This window comes from Onychostruthus taczanowskii, unplaced genomic scaffold (assembly GCF_017590055.1).
Source record: "Onychostruthus taczanowskii isolate IOZ18803 unplaced genomic scaffold, ASM1759005v1 scaffold71, whole genome shotgun sequence".
Classification (NCBI taxonomy): domain Eukaryota; kingdom Metazoa; phylum Chordata; class Aves; order Passeriformes; family Passeridae; genus Onychostruthus; species Onychostruthus taczanowskii.
In genome coordinates, this window is record NW_024504898.1 from 571,479 (window position 1) to 591,127 (window position 19,649).

Consider the following 19,649-nt stretch of genomic DNA (forward strand, 5'->3'; position numbering starts at 1 on the left):
TGGCAAATGCCCTGTCACCAGGCTACTTGCTTAGGGATGGCTGGTCAGTGAGGAAGCCTGGCACAAATCCAGGTGAAGAGCCATTTCTGAACATAAGTGAGAAGGAAAACTACAATGCAGCTTTAGACAATAAGATTTTTATTACATACACCTGGTGCTGCTGGCCTCCTCCCAGCCCACATCTGTATGGTGGGCAATGCTGAATGCTGGGGGGGGGTTGTGGAGGTTAAAGGACCTGTCTCCAGCCTTCTTTTCAGGGCAGTATGCTCCATCCCTAACTCTAGGGAAATGACTGGGTACCACAGTTTATACTTTCATGCTTCTTAAGGCAGTTTCACTCTTTTGTGCCAATAGCTATTTCCAGAAAGTGCTGATGTTGATGGGAAATTAATTATATTGATGATACAAGAGATGTTCTGTGTTGTAGATATATATGTGAATTTTTCTGTCTATTCAAGGAAAAGTGTATATATACATATATATATATTTATATATATAAATATATATATAAAGGTATCTGTTTCTTTTTCCATAATTGCTGATAGAACCTTGTTTATTTGTATTTACAATATATATTTAAAATACATTCCTCAATAAACCTTACAGTATTGATCTCAATCAGTGAGAAAAAAGCAGTCATGTCTCCTTGCAGTAAAAGGAAATTTCAGCCTTGTCTTATTAGCAGAGTCTGCCTATGTCTAGATACTCAAAGCAAACTTTAAATTCATAAGCATGACTACAAAAATTTGAATGACAGCACATCCATTTTATGTGCTGAAGAAAATGGAAATTAAAACAACAGAAATCTTCTCTGAGAAGGAATTCTCAATGACTATTTGAACAGTAGGGGTTGCGTATGTAACAGTATGTGATGTAATTGCCTTGCATTTTAAAAACTGCAGTTACTTTCACAAAAATGATTTTGTTTCCTCCCTTTAACAAAAATGTTCTTTTATTCAAGTTTATTGACCTTACTTGCTTTAAATTACCACAATCTCCCTTCTCTAAGTCATGGACTCATTTAGTAACCATTACATGATCTTTTTCACACAACTGAAAGTGCCTATAATCTATTTTGGAGCAGGCCGCTGTCCAGAAATATGTTTTACTTTATTATTTTCTGCTCTCTCTGGGGATACCTTCACAAAATGGTAAAGCCCAAAGACTTCCTGAAGGGTAATCCTTTTCTGGGTCATATGATTCTTTTCAGATTCCATCTTGGGAGAGTTTTCTTATAACAATATGTTCTGCTGTCTGCGAACTGGACAAAATCCTGTTGCTTTAGCACTAACAATGAGTGGAATTTTAGTGCAGGAGGAGTGTTTGCTTAATACAATAGAAGTTGGTACAGGCTGGACTTGCAAGTGTCAAGTAAACAGTGTGGGAAAGTCTGTAGTACTGCAACTGAGTCAACAAGGTGCTGAACGCCTAAATGTGACTGAACTGTAACTGCAATAACTATCTGGTTGACTTCATCTTTTCCTCCAGGACAGGACTTGACACATATCTTATTGAGAAAGAGTAACGAGAGAACAGGCTGCTAGCAGGGAAAAGATGAACAAAGCAAGCATTCAGTCATGCGTTAGAAACGCCGCACGATGTGCAAGAACAACTGTGCTTCAGGATCAGATACAGGTCTGATTTCCTAAATGAATATGATGGGAGAAGGCTGTTCAGACCCTGCCATAACCACATAAATTCTCTCAGAAATATAAACCAAACAGTGCCCAGGTCACAAAAGGGCAGGCAATTGTCTTTTTTTTTTTTTTTTTTTTAGTCCAGTTAAATCTATTTAAAAGAGCCAGAGAAATCTGAGTTCACTTGGCAGTAATAAAAATGCCAGTACTCTGACTCTGTTCATGTTTGGACTGAGAATACAGATTGACTGAATCCTTACCAGAGGCAAGACAAATGAGACAAGAAATATATATGTTCAATACTGCAAATAGAAAAACTGATATAACTTTATCTAAGTAAGAAAGTACCATTCAACCTGGACTACTACCTCTTTTGAAATGCAGAAGTAGTTTTAAGTTAGGAAGAGTTCTCAAAAAAAAAGTTTTATATATTCACCTTTTCAAAAGCAGAGTTTTCCAGGTGTTTTCCCTACACTTTGCTCTCATTTACAGCCTTAATCTTATTTAAAGTTCTGTTTGTATTCAGGTTTTGCCTATAATTTCCACAGACACCTAAGACTCCATTTAACTAGCATGGTCACAAAACTCCTGTCTTAAGAATAAAAACAAAAAGTCAAATTAGTGTCTTTCAAACTTCCTTAGATCAGACACTGAGCTACAGAGATGTGGCATAGGTCCTAACTTGCCTACAAATTTTCCCCATGCAAAAAGCACTCCTTGCAACATTACAACTTTCCCCCACTTGGGTCACCACTGAAGCATCACCAGTGCTGATTTAACCAGTAAACTCAGAATTTTTATGGGATCTAGGCTGCTGAATTTGCTTTTAGCCTGGATAAAAATGTCTGCATACTTCAATACTTTCATAGGTATTCCATGAAAACCCATTTCAGGGTTAGAAAACTCCAGCTGCCTCGTGAGAGCTGCCTCTGGAGGAGGACTTCTGTGACTCATAGTCAGCTCAGCCTTGGAAAATCTCTAAGAAAGTTGCTGCCTTTTGTGTCAAACCCAGGCTACCACTCCTGCACAGTTTTGCTGCCAGCATCATGTCATGTTCCAGTTTTGTTGATATACAAGTACATTAATGTTGTTTTGTCCCAGGCAAACCTGCTCTAAATGCAGAGCTGCTTCAATTTTCTGTAACTGATTTGTGTACATTTACAGTACCTTTAAAAAAAATCGTTTTGTCCAGACACATGCAAAGATGTATTATCTGTATTATATCAGTATTATATGATCTATACACACATAAGTATTTATACCTATAAAACACATTTTATGGCTGTATATATTGACTTACATATACATCAATCCAATAAGATATATTGCTGCTAATTAAGCCATTTCTTTTATTGATTGCTTCAAGAGGAAGAAAAAGGGGGAAAGAGAGTGAAATATTAGCTCTTATTTTTATTTTAGAATTAATTTATTTAGAATATATAGGAAATAGTTTGTTCACAGGGGGTACAGTAGTTAGAGATAAGTGCCTTGCAACAACAGAGGTGTTCATTGTATGTGCAGGTGTGTAAGTAAGAGGAAATAGACTTAGCATTCTCTTACCTTTTGGCATCATTCTGGATATGCCTATAATCTACAATATTTCTTGAGAAAATGTCAGAAATTTCCAATGATGGGCGATTGTGCCTTTCAACAATAACTTTTTAGGGCATGACTCCTGACTGAAGGGACCTGGCTATGTGTTGTGTTTCTCCATGTACAGCCATCCATGAGCTCTTTAGTGTCCAGGGCAGCATGTGTGCCCTTCTTTTCAGCTGGCCAGCTGAAAGGATAATGTTATGGCCCATTCTTCTTCCCACCATTCCTGGTCTGGCTTAAGATGAATTTAAGACAAAGTTCTACAGCTGGTAGAGAAGAAATGGACTCAAGCATTGGGAAATTCTTTTCCTATCTTCTTGTTATTTCCTCAGACATGATAATATAACCAAGAAGGAACTAGAGGCAAACATTTTTGATAAATTAAACCACCATTAATAGCAAACAGATATGTTAAGTAGGTTTTTTTCTGTACAGCTCACTATGGACTCTCGTCTTCTCTTTCTTCTTAGTACATTTCGTAAGCAGCTGATCAGCCTTGCACATTGTAAAGCTTAAAAGTAAGATAGGTATAGGGAGGGTGGTGCTTTCTATGAATCCTTTAGCAGTTCAGTGACCTTGACAGGAACTGCAAACAGTTTATTCTGACGTTATGGATTACAGGAGTTTGGTTATTGGCCAAATCAAGCAGCTGCCAATCTACCATAAGTACTTTTAAGAACCAACACAGAGGAATTAAGTCCCACAAATCTACAGATTGCTGCAAGAGACTTATCAACCTCTCTTGAGGAATAATAACAATGTTCAATTTCTTCTAGGTGCAAAATGAAGCACTATTTATGGCATATGCTGAAATAAACTGATTCCATTTTCCACTTCGTAATAAGACAAATAGTAGAAAGAGGAAAAAAAAAGAGAAAGAGTGAAGTCTATGTACACAAAGGGATATACAAATAACTGTATTTAAATTAAACTTTCCATAACTTGGAAAAAGTAAGATAATGGTCAGCAACTTATGGAGCATCAAATAGACAAAAATAAACAGCAGATAACCTCTAAGGGAACTTGGTTAAATTTGTTTCTCACTATTATCTGCATTCTCCCAATATATAGAATTGGCTATGAGAACACATTTTATTAAAAACATTTTTTATTTGTTTTCTCCTAAGGATGCCAGCCATCCAACTTAGAGTTAAAACCTAATTATCTCTTCTCCATGCACCAAGGATCAGGCTGACATGAGATAAGAAAATGTTATCAAACTTCGAAGGGGCCAGCTCTCCATTTTGCAGAAAATAATGACCTATAGTTGCTGCAAATGAATGGAGAATTTGGCCCTATAGACTTTCCTAGTTTGCCAATAGCTTAAGACATTTCAATGACCTTTTCATGAAATATGTTTTGAAACCTATTTATAAACACAAAAAATATTTGTTACTGTCGAGCTCTTGAGTGTTTTGGCATATTAATTTAATAATACCTGTATTATCCATACTTTTCATGGTTTTGTAAAGCATTGAACAGAAAAATTTACATTAAACTCTATAAGAATGCATCATAACATGTAATGTGGTTCAATCACCCTTAAGCCACTGCACTGTGGTACCTACACTGCAGTTTGCTTCATGAATGGGGGATTTGCAATCTTGTTGAGCATTATCCTCTTCATACACAGCTTTGTCATAAGAGTAAAGTCTCAGCACAGCTATGCTGCAGTCTTATTCCCTTTATTACAGTCTTTTAGTGAAAATTTGGTCTAAGAGTTCTTTGCAGTTGGAACAAAATAGCAATTTTGAAGGCTTTTCTCTTTGAAAGTCTGCACTCTGTCCCCAGTCCTCTAATTATGTTATTTGAAGGGACCATCAAAAGGACCATCACCACCATTACCACTGTCTTGTGGTAAACATTTCAAATACTTGGAATTGGTTTTTAATATAAGCAGTTTGCAGAATGGATGTAATTGTATTTACTTTGAATACAATAATGCTCAAAGAGAACTTTCTAAGAATTTGAATTCATTGTATTTCACCTCAATTCTAAGGACACTAGGTGTTGAACTTTGCCCACCTAAGTGCTTTAAATCTCTCCTCTGGCAGGATAGTATATGTTTGTCTCCTACACGTTTATTCTGTTATTCTTTCCTTTTATCTCTGTGCATTTCCTGATAGAAAGACAAATGGCCAATGAGATCTCATTCTTTTTGGGTTTCAGGGTAATGATAGATAGAAACAGTTAGGGGATATAATGAACATTTGGGGAAAGAGAAAATAGATCAGGAAAAGGCAGAGTCATTCTGGAGCTGTGTTTTGATAATGAGTTAAATTGTGAAAGTGAAAGGTTAAGCAAAGGTCTTTGCTCTCTGTACTAGGCAAGGTGAAAATAGGGGCTAATTAGATTATGCAAACCAGAAGATAGTCCAATTACAGTTGATAGGCCAGATGGAGCCCAGGGGACACTTCCACCTGGAGGAAATGGAGGAAATTGGTCAGCAAACACAGCACAGGGAGCTAAAGGCTCTCTGTGCCTGCCAAGGGGTGGGAGGCTGATGCTGTCCCAGCCCCCTGCATTCCAGCAGGGGGGAGATGAGCAGGTCACGACTGAGAGGCAGATGTTCTCCAGAGCTCATCCATACTGAAAAGGGCCCATCTCATGAACCTTGTTTACCTGGTCCACAGAGGGAAGGATTTGGCTGAAGTCATAGATATCATTCAGAAATCAGGGGTAACCTCCTGCCCTTTCTGGACAACCAGTGATTTTTTGTTGTAATGTAGGAAGTTTCTCTCTGCTCTGTGTTTGGGGAGCTTCCTGGTGACTTAAGTGTAAGCATATGTCTACACTGTCAGGCTTAGAAAAATATCCTGATGTCAAGTTTTGGTTTTAGGGCCTCACCATGTTCTGACATTACATTAAGATGACAGTTATTGGCAAAAATCCAGCAGTAAATACCCAACATCTTGTTGACTTTATATAGGCAGTTACAAACCAGAGATTTCAGACTCAGCTGATAGCTTGAGTTTTTCTGTGGAAGGGAAAGAGTCTGCAAATCTTAATGTTTCACCAAATAATTTCATGATGTTTTGATTTTTGGACAGATTAAAGAATGCTGCATAGATCTTTGATATTTCAAACTCAGTTATGCTGATTTAGCAATACAAAACTATTTCCACTTTGTGAACTTATGTATGAACTCACACATCATTGCATTTTAAAATTTAGTATTTATTTGACAAAGTAATTCAGAATTTCTGCAGACTAAAGATGAGATCATGTATTAGTGTGATGAGATCATATATTAGTGTGGCTACTGCTTCTTTTCCTTATGATACATAGAAGGAAGAAAGACGAAAAAAGAGCTTGCATATTTGTACATAGCACATACTTAAGACAAATACAAAGAACTTGAAACTTTTGATTATATATTTCTGGTATGAGCATCTCACATTTAAACTAGTTTTGTCGGGTGTTTTTTGTCTTTTAGATTGTACTAAGTACTATACTTCATGTGTTTATGAGTCATCCTCAATGAGTATATTGCTTGTGGAATAAGCAGGCTCAACCATATGTTTCGTTTGCATATGCTAGTTTGGATAAGTATTCCTTCCTTCTCTTTCTCCCTTCTTCCTCCCTCCCAGTTTGCTTTTTTTTAGCAGTCATCTGCATTTGTGAAACCTTGTGATTTTGCTTGGTTCATGGATGAGAGCATTATGTCTTCTCCATTTAGCAGGAATATCAGATTTAAAAAGTAAAATTTGAGCAAAATATGTCAGAAGTGGTAAGATATAAGGCAAGAAATGAGTCTGAGAAGACGTAAATCTTGAAATTTTGGATTTTTTGTTCACATATATTTTTTCATGTCTGAATCCAGTCACAGTCTGAAAATCTGCCTCTGTTATTTTCTTGACACGATGAATCATTGTGCACCCAGAAATTTGTACTTTTATAAAGGAATTAATTGTTTTCTTGTTTGGGCTTATTTTTTCCTCTCCAGGCAACATAACAGAGCATTCTTTTTTTAAATTTTGTTTCTGTCTGTCTGTCACGTATATCAATACAACATGAAGCTACTAAATTGTGGAGAGGGAGGAGGACAAAATGTACAAATTTGAAAGAGGGTGGAGACCAGAGGAAAAACATGCATTGTCAATACTTGTCATACAGATATGCTAAATTGAAGATGGTTAGTTTGCTGAGAGCTGTGTGCTACAGAGACACTTCTTCACAGTGTCCTGGATATCATTCATTCCCTTTCAGCTGGCAGCCTTATAGGGGTAACAGCTTCAGAAGAATGCCTGCTCTTGACTATTTCTTAGTTTTGGCACCAGTGTGGCTTCTGTCAGCAGTCAATATGCTTGGTATTTTCCTCCCACCATCATTATTTCTTGGAAATTCACATTCCTTGCACCAGCATGCAGACACCCACATTCTCCAGCTGTGTTTGAATTCCCTTGTCTTAAGATCCTATCAGGCCCTGACAGTTAGGGGTCTGTGACCCACACCTGGGCAGAAAAGGTAATCCTCAGCAGGCTCAAAGAACACTGAACATTCGTATGGCCAGTTACATGAAACTAGGCTGCCTTCCCCTTCTTTGGCAGGACATCAAAGTGCCTGGACGTTGACAGGGCCACAGCAGCAGTGACGCACCAGAATTTGAAGGGTCCAGCATTCCAGGGAAAAGTAGAGAATGAAGATCTAAACCAGAATGTAACTCACCCATGAGAAAAGTGGGGGGCAGATATTTGAGTAACTTTCCTGAACAAGTAAATTCCTGTAGAACCAGAAATTTGACTCTAATATATTCAGTAATTTCTTATTTTAGGACCAGTATTATCTTTTACTCCAACAGTTGTCCAGAGGCAATGGAGCAACAACACATGTGCTATGGATAATCAGCTTAGTAGCACTGATGGTAGAGTAGAAAATCTCTAATTTTTGTTGCAATTTGCTTCATGCATTTTAAGAGCTGTTTCATAAATGCCATTTTATATATGTGATCTTCTACAATGTACACCTGTACAGAAGTGTTGCACTATAAATATATGATCTGAAAACTAATTAAAGTGGAAAATTTTCCTGGGTAATGGGTTTCCATTTACATCAGCAGCAAAACGGTACTTTGAATTGTATGAAATTTATTTTATAAGCACACTTTGTTTAAACACCACTAAATGGAAACAACTTGAGCAGCTGTATGTATGTGTTTTTGTATTTTATGGGTTCCAAAAATATTTTGGCATCTGACAGATAGCTGTCTGCATGAAGATCAAAGTCAGTCAAGGTAAAAAATATTTCTCAAAATTTTTTTTCCAAATTTCAGTTGCACTAAATTTAATTTTTAATTGATAATTTATTTTAATATTTATTCTTAAACTTCTATCAATATTTTAGAGGGATTTTTGCACTTTCAAGTTATGAGCAGTATTTTAAAAAGTTCTATCTAAATTCCTGTGAAATGGCAGTTTTCATATGATCTTTGGTTCAATCAGAAGCAAGAAATAGATTAAATAAACCCTTACTGTAATTTTGATTAGAGTTTATTGTGTTCAAGATGTTCAGATAAAGATAAATAGGTATCTTACTGGATGAATATTTTAATTATTATTCTTATTTAATGCTGGTATTTGGATGGAACCCAGTGGTTTTGAACTTCTTTGTGCTAATCAGTGCACAAATCCAACCTTATCCAGTAGTTCTCCAATGTTTGCCCATTATTGTGGCACATTATTTTACAATGTTTTCACTGCATTTTACTTTTAAAATGCTGCTAAGTAATTTTCCTTTCTTTGTTTAAAATTTTAGTAACAATAAGATTTTGTGCTCATTGTTACCTAAGGTAAATGTTATGTTTCATACATAGGGCTTAACATCCTTCGCAAGACTACTCAAACTAATGATTATGATATAAAACCACAGCTTCTGCCAACACAGTCATAGTTGCACATCTCCTTTCCCCTTAGTTGTGGTCCATTGTTGACAGAGACAACCAAAAGAGAACCCTATCCTGACTCCTGGAAAAGTCTCCCCTTGGTAATGCAGACAAACAGAGGTGGCAGCTTTCATGAAATGTTTTTATTTCTTTTTATGGAAGGTTTATAACATGACCTGGATGAAGATAACCTGTAATTATTCTCAAATAGTATTTCCTAGATATTGCTTTTTCAGATTTTTTCTGTGCTACTGGAAGTAGAGTTTTACTTTCATATGTCTTCATATGTTCTTTCAGAGTTAAAAAAAATATGACTCTTTCTTGAAGAGAGTGTTTATAATAAATTAAAGGTCTTTTTAACTTAATTAGGGGTGTAAATTATAAGTAGAGCAAAGAGCTGTAAATGGAGTCCAGTGTGACATACTTCACAATATCCATCCTGTCAGTAGGGTATGGTGACTAGTTACTCACCAGTTTCTTCAGCTGATGAGAACGTGTGCTTAGCAGCATATTTAGCACTTTGCAATAAAAGTTGAGAGATGACAAAGTGGAAGAGACATTTAAAAATATGCTCAAGCTATGAAAGTACAAACAGTGTCCAATGAAAATGCATGAGATACTATAGTACAGTGTTTGAAATGGCTTTGTGGCTGGAGGCTAACTTCTAATATGCAATGCATAATTCAGTGGGAATAGGTCCTTTTTATGTCATTACAAACACAAAAAAAAAGAAATGGTTATTGGTAAATGATAAATAAACTTGAAGAAAAGAAGTAAATTATTTTTATAGGCATGTGAGTACCTTACAACTGAGGGGAAAAAATTATCCTCTTGAACCATCCAATGTCTGCCTTTGAGCTTTAACCAATAAATATTTGCAGAGGTCTGAGAAGCTTTGCTTAAAAAAAAAGTCTAAAAATAATCCTCAGCAGACCATGACATGTTATGAGGGAGGATCTCCCAGGGGGGTTAAAAATATCTGCAAGGACATGCACCTTTACTGAGAAGGAAAAAATTATAATTTTAACCTTCAAGTTGTGCATAGATTAACTCTTCATTACAGAATTCAACAGAGCTAGAGGCTAAAGAAAGTTCAGATTGATCTTTTGTGACATCAAACAAAAGAGGATCATGTTCCTGACACCTGGTAGAGGCAGCAGCAGGTTTTGGATAGTGTGAGAACAGAAATAAAGAAGCAAATTAAAGCTTAACACTACATTTGCATGCAGTTAACCATTTGCTTTTACCGCACTGTAGTTATCTCACATTAACTTCACTGTGTTTGTCATTCTTGTAAAATGTAGAAGGGAGCTAAGGATATTACTTTCTTTCCTATGTTTAATCCAGGAGAGATGATGAAAGCTCCCCACTGATCTAACTTGGTTTACTCCCTTCATCACCACCACCCCAGGCTGAAGGCCTGCTTGCTCTTGAAGAAAAAGAAATACAGATCTTAAAATACTGTTACCCTGTCCCTTTCACTCACCCTGTTACTGTGTTAATTGGCTGATTGAAAACATGCAAAGCGTTTCTTTTTAAATTTTATTAGCACTTCCTACCTCCTTCCTTTGAATATCTCTGAAGAAATTCAAGGTGTCTTGTTTCCTTATTAAAAGAAAAAAAAAAAAGGAAAAGGTCTTTGGATATCCTAGGCTGTCTTCATTATGCTGTATATATTTGACTTTGCATCCTTTGATAAAAATGTAGTAGTATGTCTCTGAAGGGAGGAACTTTGCAGTTGCAATTACAGATAATAGTGTTGTTCTCTAAACCCCAGTGTGGTGTGAACATCAAAGTGCTGTGGATTATAATAATCCAAACAAATAACCTTCTGTAAACTCATAAGAAAGAAGGAGCTAGATGTTTTCATTTAGTGAGAGGCAATTCATTTAACAGTTGTTGCCCGTTTCTATGTGGTGAAAAGTCTGTTCATTTGAATAAGGAAATAACCACCAAAGAAATGTAAATGATTGAACTAGGCTCTCATTAGCAAAGCCTCTCCAGCTACCTGAAGAACCTACCTCTGTTGGCAGTAGATCGAGTTTCAAGTACTTTCCTACCTTTTAGAAACCAATTATCTTCAGGCATGTCCATCAGCTCAGGCAGGGGGAAGGGAACATAGCAATATTCTTGGCAACAGATCTTACAATTTAATGAAAGGATTCTCCAAAATAAGAATTTGAATGATTTGTCTTTATGTAATTTCTTGAAAATCTATCCATTACACTACTACATGTAAAACGCCTATGCTTTTTATAGAGTAAGGGAGGAGTGTATAATTTTCTGAGGGGGAGAAAAAACAATAAATTCCAATCAAAATATTGCAGTTTGGAAGAGACAGATAACATCAGAAGTTTTTCTATCAATAACATAGCAAAAATGACTAGGTACGTGGAAAAAAATGGTTACTATTTAAGTGAAGGAAGAGGAAATGATTACTCCACAGTGATGCAGGTGACAGATACAGGACCTTAACTCCCTGAAGAGACAAAAGAAATAAATTTAAATAAATAAATAAATAAAAATATTAAATAAAAATTTAATAAAATATTAAATAAGTAACAATATTTCAAACTAAATTGGTTTATTTCTACTGGAGTCAATAGATATTTGCTTGTCTGTGTCAAGTGAAAGTACAGTTCACAGTATTTTCTCTCGATCCAATACCTACAGTCTGTGGATATTTGATGTATCTAGGCACACAGTGTTTAGGAAAGAGACCATTCAGTGCATAAACCCAACAACATTTCACCTATGGAGTCCTGAGCTCAGCCTGACTGATCAGGTTAGAGGCAGCAGGAGTTTCATAATCTCTGCTTGCCTGCTAATGGAGGTTTCCAGTTTATTTAAAATAGAGATATTTCATTCTGAATTCTGTCTCAAGCAAGTGTTTTATGGTGTCTTCAAAGACATGCTGAAATATGGAATGCTCATTTGGGGAGAGATTTTTAGGCATTCAGGCTAAGATGTGCTGCCAGATTAGTAAGTACTTCCAGGGTCATGGTGAAAAGCATGATTTTGGAGGCCATGTAAACAAGAGTGGATAGGGACAAAAATAGGAGGAGCCTTATCTTGAGTGTAGTGTATTAATCAAAAGACTGTGGAAATTTTTGAAAAAGTCTTTACTAAACCTAAAAAGAATGCAATTTTCTCCTTTGTTAAGATAAATTTCTCCTGAAACTTTCACATAATTTTATGGTTCATGTCCCTTGTGGGTTTTTGCCTGGCTGAAGACGACATCCTACCCTTCTCTGTTTTTCACCATTTCCTTACTATGTGCAGCTTCCCAGCTAGCTCTGTTGATTGTGATGCTGATATTACTGGCTCTTGCCTCAGCACAGTCAAGATAACTGAGTTAGAAAAATCCTTCTGTGTTTTAAATGACGAGGAAACCCAGATTACTTTAATGGAATGAGTAAGAGAAGTGAGTTGTACTGTTGTAATTATTCGAATGGCCATGTCATCAGAGTATGAACTAGCATTGCTCCTATACTGCATTGTTTGTTCTGCCATTCCTCTCCATATTTAGGTTTTCCTCCATCATATTCACAGGAGGCAGGGTGTACAAAGAGACCTAGATAGATATGTACCATTTCAAATTCAGAATCACAGAATGCTTTGAGTTGGAAGGGACCTTAAAGAACATCTAGTTCCAGCACCACTGCCATGGGCAGGGACATTTTCCACTAAAGCAGGTTACTCAGAGGGTCATCTTGGAACACCTGCAGGGATGGGAAGTCCACAACTTCTCTGGGCAATCTGTTTCAGTGCTTCATGACCCTTGCTGTAAAGAATTTCTTCCTAACATCTAATTTAAACCTACCAGTTTTAGCCATTCACCCTTCCATATGACTACATGCCCTTGTGAAAAGTCCCTCTCCAGCCTTCTTTTAAGCCACCTTTAGACGGACTTACATAAAATATACAATATATTTTGTTTTCACACCTGCTTAGCCTGTGGTAAGTGGTTCCTGTGATTTTCTAGGCGATTGTTATCAAGCACATATAAACTAACCTCTCATTAAGCAAGAAATCTTGTGGCAGACAAGTGCATGTAGGTAGACATGAACAAGCAGAGTCAGTGAAGATGACTGTGGGGCAAGGAAGTGTCTGTACTCAAAATACTAGTGCTTGTTCCAAAGACAGGCTACTGTAAACATAATTATTAACTAGAACATTTACTACAAAGTTACTATGAATTCCTAGGGGAAAATATGACCTCTCTGTCATACTGTTTAAAGACCATTCAGTGAATGGTTCAATTATCTCTGAATTGCTGGAATATTTATCCACAAACTAGAAGTTTTGGGATGTGTTTTGGGCACCATTTATTTTTTCTTTTTCTTTTATTTTTTTCCTTTCTTTTTTTTTTTTTTTTTTGACACCACATTCAATCTTCTGCTTACAGAAGATGTATCAGACATATCTTTGACCCCAGTTACATGCAACTGTTGAATATTTCACTGTCTTTAACTGCAGAATCATGATGCAGAGGTCATTGAGCAGAAATAATATGAGAGTATTGTACTGAAGAAGAAAATACTTGGAAGATACCAAAGTGAGATTGGGTATTTTAGTGTTGGCTGAGCTCCATCAGCACTTTCCCATTCATCAGTGAAACTTTAATCTACTGTAAAGTTATAAATGACTCTTGGGAAGATAAAGACCTATTTTTAGAAGTTTATCTCTTCTGAAAGAAAGATCAGTACATAACAGGTCAAAAGCATTGTAACAGAGACTGGACATAAAATGGAACATTGGTCAAAGGCCAAAATAATATTGAAAGCAAAATATTACTATTATTTAGAGGCACTTGTGTTAAATATGGCGAAATTGAACTGTTTATAGAAGATACTGGATTTCCTCCAAACAGACTCTGGTTGCACCATCCCAGTGTTGTTTTTCAGAGACAAGAGATTCTTTTTCCTTTATAGCAGCCATAAATGAGAAAAGAAAAGGGGAGTGTAAAGGAAAGAGTGGTTCTAGATGCTGGCTAGATTACAGCACAGCTAAGCAACTGGGGATGAGGTTTGAAAGTGTGACCAACCAGCAGCAGGACATTAAACCACATCACCATCCACACGCACTGATCTGCAGCTCACCACACATTCCATTTCCCTGCTACAGCAGTGCAGAGGGTTTGGGCTGAAAATGTGGGATGGCAAGCTGTTTTGTAAGGAAGTCTGGTCATCTGTATGCTCCAAATGCTGGGGGAAGGCATGTTTCAAAAATGGCACTACTGCCCACACGCAGCTTTCAAAATTCCTCCAAGATGCTGCTCCAGCTCTTTGGTACAATTTGCACTTCAGGGGAAGGGGGTGTTAATATTCTGCCAGTCTAAATTCTTCAATCCAGCTCACTGCCAATTTAGATGATGCCAGAGCCTGTGCAAGAGCAAGTAGAGGGCAGTGGGAGGCAGCCGCCCCTCTCTTCAGCAGCAGCTGTCAAGGGCTAACACAGCTGTATTGCTCATCTCCACCCTCAGATTCTCCACCAAGCACTGAATGCCTCTTTTGAGCACACAAGCAAATACAGAAAGATTTCATGACTTGACTCCAGGTATTGCCCATGGCTAAATCACCAAGCAACACCTGTTCCTCTTAACAGGTTTTACTGCTGACTTCAAAATCCATGCAAACTTTTCATGTTATGAGTTGATCTACCATTTTCAGTACATTTCCTGTCATTTCCCTCTCTTTGCCCTTCTGATTTCAAGGCTCATATGATCTAAGAGACTTCAATAAGCTAGTTTAGCAAGTCAATACTTCACTATTACACTTAATTTACTTTAAATTTCTTCCTGTTCCTCCTTGCAAGTCTAGTAGGGAGGGGAAAAATAGCTCTAACATGTGGCCTTAAATACTTCGCAGCTGAAAAAATACAGTTAACCAGCATGAGGCTAATGAGCTGGTGTACAAACTGATGATCCACACCAGTTCCCCTGCAGCCAAATAACATCCTCTGGCCTGTATACACAGCAGCTGATTTTACACTGGATATTCTAGTTTCTCTTTTTCCTGCATTTCTGATCTCTCAGCGCAGGGCTCTAATGTAACTTCAGACTCTCTTAGCCTATTAACTGCATGATGCAGCAGCAGGCTCCCTAGTTTGTAGAATTCCTTTTTTTTTTTAATTTCTCTGCAGCCGATAGCCAGTGCCTCATTATTTACCTTGCCCTTTCCTTAATGATGTCCTTCTCCCTGAACATCATTCTAAACAGACAATATAATGATTTAAACTACTGCTATAGGTTGAGTAGTTTGTTCATTTTGTTGTTGTTCTTATCTAAATAGGTCTTTCTAAGAGAATATACTTGAAATTCTATCTCTTAAAAGACCTTTAATTCAGAAAAGCAGCTTAAAAATGAAAGTGAATAGCCACTATTATTTGTGTATACTAGTAATATGATGACACTAAATTTTCCTTTGGTATTGTTTTCCTCTTGTATTTTTTACTTTTTTTTTTTTTTTTTTTTTCCATCTGCTTTCATCTTGGTTTTAGTATTTGAGGAATTTGGATAAGAAAATTTCAGTTCAAAAGAGACAATAATGTTGGAATTTTTAAACTTGCTTTCCCGATTTATAAAGAGTTATTATGTCCTTGGATACTGAAAAAAAATGTCAAGATGTGAGAGAGCTCTTGGGAATTAACATAGAATTTAAATTTATGGGAAAATAATGTAAGAACTCTCTCTTACAACACTGATCAGCTCATTAGATCTTTCTGTCCAAAAAGTCCATAAGAGTAAAGTTAGATGTTTAGTCTGCAATTAAAATAAAGAGAGGTAAAGAGAGTGTATGTTCTTTAAAGCACAACTGTCTTTGTGCTTTAAACATAAATAACTTCAAATTAGAAATACCTACAATCAATGTCACTTAACTGATGAAAAAGCAAGAGTAAAAGGATTCCCTGATGATCCTTTGGGCCAATATAAGGTAAAAATGACATAGATATTTTAAAAGATGTAGTTTAATTATGATGAAAAAAAATCTTTCCATAGATTTTTTTAAACTGGTGTTTAGAGAGCAGTGGTTTTCAGCTGATGTCCTACAAAACCCTCGAGGAGCTGTACTGTAATTCTAAAAAGTCTCTGAAATGCAGCTCAGAAGAACAAGTATATTCCAGCAGCCTAAATTCTTAAGGATGTTGGCACAGCAAAGGGTTGAACATCACCACAAAGTGTTAGCAGTACTCCTTCCCACTTCTACCTATCAACAGGAGAAAATTTCCAGCCTCCCCTTCAGCTGAACCACTCGATTTCAAATCAGAGCTATGTACTGAATCTTAATCAACTTGAGAAGTGGAAGACTTAAGAGGAAGTCATTTGAACTCAAGAGTTGAGTCTCATAGGATTTTCCAAGTTTTTTGTTTTTTCTTTTTTTTTTTTTTTAAATGGTGATGCCCTGGCTGTCAGAGTTTAAATACTCTAGAGGCTCAATAGCTGTGATATTTATTAACCTAGTGGTTATGATCAGAACTTTGTCACTCAAACTTGTTTGGTATCAGCTGACATATGGTATCATGTTTGAAATACCACTCAGTAAATCACTGATAATGTCAATGTAATTGCTGAGAGCTAACACACTGTGTAATTCTTTTCCCACTGAAGCTGATGGCAAGAGCACTGTTGATGGCTGTGGTGAGGGACTGAACCACTAACCAGAAAAGTATTTTCTTTTTCCTAATTGTGAACAAAGAATCAATAATTTTCTAAACACCCAGTCTTTAAATGAGCTTATATTTATAAATGGTAGCATATTAAAATCTTCATTATTGACTTTTTTGGTAGATAATGCTGCTGTGACACTTTCAATATGCTTTATTTGTGAGTCAGAAGTTAATATATTCATAAGTAGATGGATATATGAATGTAAGAGATCTGTACATATCTCTGTTCCATCTGTTATTTCTTTCTATCCTACAGAGTTTAAATACTCTGTATTCAATGTTAACATTGTTATTAACATTTTATCAGTTTTTGCCACATATTAATTAGATTATATCCATGAAGCAGTTTTATTCTGCATTTTGGGGTTTAATTTTTAACTGACCATTTTCTCATATAAATACTTACTTGCCAAAAATAAAACTTTCCTTAAAACCAGTTCCTTCCCCACTCACCACCTGCCACCCCCCAAATATTTCAACAGCAGGGATTTCTCATATTTTGGGCAAGTTGTCTGGCAGACAGATAGTGCCATCATCAAGATGTGAGATATTCAGAGTTGTCTTTTTGCATTGTAAAATTTGGAACAGATTCTTAAATGAGGGCCTGCCTAACCTGGAAGGTGCCAGGATGCAGACTCAGGCTCTGGTCAACACATGTGATGAGTCAGTTTGTATCACGGATTTATTTCTCTGTCTGATATGTTGGTGCCTAAAATGCTTTGAAACATCTTAGTTTATTCCACTGCTGGGCAAAATTCAAAATACCAAGAGAGTTTAATGGCATGGTAGAAGTTTTTATAATTACTGTAAGCAAGGCTTAACAGAATGCTGAAGGTTCCCGCAGTTATATTTCAGAACTACCATTTTCACTACTGCTCATTATATTCAGATCTCTCAATAAACTGTTAATATTATAATTAATTTATACCTGGATTTTACAGTTTTGATTTATGGTCAATGTCTTTATGTTTGCCAGCTAGGTGTTTGAAAATTTCTAATGTTTTGCTACATTTCAAGACCTTCAATAAAAATTGATATTTGTCTCTTCTACTCAGTCCAGAATATGTACTGACATTTTTGACAAGTATGAAAACAAATTTCACTGGGTAAAGATTTTATAAGCTGAGAAGACAGTGCACAGATGAAAGATAGGGAAACTGGAGGAGTAGCCAGCAAAATAACTGTGTTTGATTACGCAAAGAATCTTGTCTAGTTTTGCCTGTTTAATGATTTGGGTTTTTTTTTTTTTTAGTATGGGGTTCTCTTCTTCTAATTATATGTGATCATTACTTCTGCTTTCTAACTCAAATAAACATGGGAAAGATTTTTTATTTTTTAAGGAAGATGGCGGCTGTATGAGGGAATTATGTCAGCAAAAGTAACATTCATTAAAAATCAAGAATGTTTCCTGTACACTGTCATTGCTGTCAAAGGTTAGTGCAAACTGCTCTGCAGATAAACTACAGATATAATTTTGAGTTTTATTTTTCTCTTTCTCTGAAGGCTATCTAGATAATGTGTTTGTGGACTTGTACACAGCAGGGTTATTATTATATTTGTCTGCTGCTTTTGAACTTCCATGTGACATTTGACTCTTTTGACCACCAGCTATAATTGTACTCTTTTTCTTTTTCTGTAAAATTTATTGCTTTGATCTCTGGTGACTTCAGTGTCATCTGGTATCCCTCAACGATATATTCTGGGATCTATAGTATCTCTTTGTTATATGTATGGTAGCTGGAATTACTTGTGTTCACAGTCCAACTGTCAGACAAATGGCTCTTTTCTTTGTTTATCACTCCTTGAAGACCCTGTAACAGCATCTACAGTGCTGCCTGATTGTCCTTCTATTATCAAGGTTTGTAAGGTGCTAATTTTCTTAAGTGTAATGCTGAAAGGATGGTATGTAAGTGGAATAATTCCAGCTGGAAGTAGACACTCTTAGGGGTCTTTTATCTTTTTTGTATTTTAGCTTTTCCTCTTTCAAGGCTTATGCTGTCATGAGAGTGTCTCTGCTTTGGCTGAGATTCTAGGCCACTTTGAACAGACAATGTGCTCGAGGAGAAATGGACACCTGGCTTAAATTTCCAGCATGGTAGTCTTTTCATGCAGTGGCAGAAAATGGAAATTGCTTAATTGGGGTCATAAATTTCTGCAACCCCAGACACTTTCCTTAGTGGAATAGTCCAGGATCTCACGGTCTGCCCTGACACAAGCTAGTGTCCTTGGATTTCTGACCTTTAAGGGTAATTGAATCTCAGAAAAACATCAACCCCCACTAAAACTCAGAACAATGCAGAGTTTTGGGGAGAAGGGAAAGGAAGAATGTGTAATGCTTCCTCAGAACCCTTTCCTTAGCTATACGCCAGCACAAGAAGAAAATTTTGAAGGCATTAGGAATTTTTCCACATCATCAGTTTAGATGTCCTTGGGATAATAGTATGTCTCTCTTCTTCAGGTGACTGGTGGGAAAGCTGTGTTTAGCTTTACTCACAGTCAGTGGCTGAAATGGGCAGCTGGGCTGTCCTTGAGGCATTTCCCATCTGAGGGAGGAGATGAAGCAGGTTCCCCATCTGTGCTTGAGGAACAACTTCATACCCATGCTGACTATTTACACTCTTTCTACCATGTCCTTACCTGAACTCCAAACTTCTTCAGCGTAGCCTTTTTGTCCTGAAACCAATAGATCCCAAAAATTTTGAGTTGATAGATTTGTGCCAATCTTCAACTCATCACAGAAACTGATATGTCTAACTTTAAACTGCCAGTGCTGTGCATTTATTATTTAGCAATAGTGTGTCCTGCAAGGAGCTTGAATCACACCAGGGTAATGCTGAAAGAGGAAGGGGGATGGCAGACTTTTGACT